Source organism: Colobus angolensis, unplaced genomic scaffold, assembly GCF_000951035.1.
Source record: "Colobus angolensis palliatus isolate OR3802 unplaced genomic scaffold, Cang.pa_1.0 Scaffold133, whole genome shotgun sequence".
Classification (NCBI taxonomy): Eukaryota; Metazoa; Chordata; class Mammalia; order Primates; family Cercopithecidae; genus Colobus; species Colobus angolensis.
The window spans coordinates 582562-585130 of NW_012114411.1; the positions used below are offsets into that span (position 1 = coordinate 582562).

Below are 2569 nucleotides of genomic sequence, written 5' to 3' on the forward strand. Positions count from 1 at the left end.
CAGCTACTCGGGAGGCTGAGGCAGGAGAATCACTTGAACCCAGGAGGCGGAGGTTGTGGTGAGCCGAGATCGTGCCATTGTATTCCAGCCTGGGCAACAAGAGCGAAACTCTCTCAAAAAAAAAAAAAAAAAAAAAAAAAAAGGAAATAAAGAAAGAAAAGAAAGTATGGATATACATTACGTAATTCAATTTTCAGCTGCACTGAAAACACTTTAAGATACATAATGAAGTTTTTATGGGTAAATGCTATGATGCTTTAAAATATTCCAGGGGAGAAAGTGGGTAATTATTGATGCTAGGTAGATGGGGGATTAGTTCACTATACTGTCATATTTTTGCATATATCTGAAATTTGCCCAGGAGCTCAGGAGTTCAAGACCAGCCTGGACAACACAGCAAAACTCCGTCTCTACAAAAAATACAAAAATTAACCAAGCATAGTGGTATGCATCTGTAGTCCCAGCTACTCAGGAGGCTGAGGTGGGAGGATCGCTTGAGCCCAGGAGGCAGAGATTGCAGTGAGCTGAGACCAGGCCACTGCATTCCAGCCTGGGCGACAGAGCAAATCCTGTCTCAAAAAAAAGAAAAGAACCTCTCAAGAATCATGGTTCTGAATATTCCAAAACTAGGCACGACTATAGTCTTGCAGACCTAAGGCTTCTGTTCCTTATTAAAAGTAGAGGTCCTGGCCAGGGCTGGTGGCACGAGCCTGTAATGACAGAGACTCAGGAGGCTGAGGCAGGAGGAATCACTTGAGCCCAGGAGTTGAAGTCTGCAGTACATTATGATGGAACCTGAGAACAGTCACTGCACTCCAGCCTGGGTAACAACACAGCAATGCCCCCATCACCCCCACAAAAAAAGGGAAGAAAGCAGAAGTTCTAAAGAACAACTCTGAGAAGAAAGGTGGCTGTTCTAGACGTCTATACAAAATTGTGCTTGCAAAAAGCTTTTTAAATTATATATTTGGCCACGCACAGTGGTGTACATCTGTAGTTCCGGCTACAAGGGAGGCTGCAGTGGGAGGATCGCTTGAGCTCAGCAATTACAGACTTAGACAAAATAGCAAGACATCATTTCCAAAAAACGATTTTTTTAGGCCAGACATGGTGGCTCATGCCTATAATCCCAAAACTTTGGGAGGCTGAGGCAGGAGGACTTCTTGAGTCCAAGAGTTCGAGACCAGCCTGGGCAACACGGTGAAACTCTATCTACAAAAAGTACAAAAATACCCAGGTGTGGTAGCATGCACCTGTAGTCCCCACTATCAAGGAGGATGTGGTGGGAGAATGGCTTAAGCTTGGGAGGTCAAGGCTGCAGTAAACTGCCATCACACCACTACACTCCAGCCTGGCTAGAGTTTGTTGAGCTCTTATTATGTTATCAGGCACTGTAAAATTAGCAAATATCCTTAAGACAGTACCAAGGAAGTTAAATTCTACGAGCCTCATTTTAGAGATCCATAAAACGAAGCTTAAAAAAGGTAAGTTGCCCTCTTAAATTAAAAAAAAAAAATTTTAATTAAAAAATAAGTAAGTTATATATTATTCTTTCCCTTATTTTTCTTCATATAGAAAGGGTATCACTATATTGCCCAGGCTGGTCTTGAACTCCTGGGCTCAACCAATCCTCCTGCCTCAGCCTCCCAAAGTGCTGGGTTTACAGGCATGAACCACCATGCCTGGCCTAATAAGTTTTATATTTAGAGAAGAGCTTATGCTATTCAACAAAGTTACTGCTGATGCATCTCTGGTGTTTTTCCTCTAAGAACTACATTTTTCACTAGTTTATTATTTACTCGCACAGATTTACGAGGTTAAAAATAGATTTAAATAAAGATAAGAATGGAAAGCATTGTGGAATTGTGCTTAATGAATAGTCAAAAGTTTTAAAGTCAGGCCAACCTAGCTTTAAATCCCAACAGCTCTACTATTTGCTGTGACCTTAAGCAACTAACCCTCCTTAAACTTCATTTTATTAATCTGTAAAATGAGGATCATAAAACTTACTTCACTGGGATTGTCCTAAGGATAGATGCTAATATATTCTGTACAAGGCCTGATACATAAGAACTCAAGAAACAGCAGCCAACTGAAGGTTTTCAATTTTTTTAAAAAATGGAGTATTATCATACCACGAAAAAAAGATTTTGTTTTATTTATTTTATTATTATTTTTTGAGATGCAGTCTCGCTCTGTCGCCCCAGCAGGAATGCAGTGGCACAAACTCGGCTCACTGCACCCTCCACCTCTTAGGTTCAGGTGATTCTCCTGCCTCAGCCTCCCGAGTAACTGGACTACAAGCGCACGCCACCATGCCTAATTTTGTATGAAAAAAAGTCTTTAAAAAATAAACAGCTGGGCGTGGTGGCTCACATCTGTAATCCTAGCACTTTGGGAGGCTGAGACGGGTGGAACACCTGAGGTCAGGAGTTCAAGACCAGCCTGGCCAACATGGTGAAACCTCGTCTCTACAAAAATACAAAAATTAGCCGGGCATGATGGCAGGTGCCTGTAATCCCAGCTACTCGGGAGGCTGAGGCAGGAGAATCACTTGAACCCAGGAGGC

At 42.2% G+C, this 2569-nt stretch overlaps 1 protein-coding gene across 1 annotated transcript in view; it reads right to left on the minus strand.

Moving 5' to 3' along the window:
• Positions 1-2569, minus strand: part of UPF2 (UPF2 regulator of nonsense transcripts homolog (yeast)) — a 141209-nt gene that overhangs the window by 129865 nt on the left and 8775 nt on the right. The window lies entirely within an intron of this gene.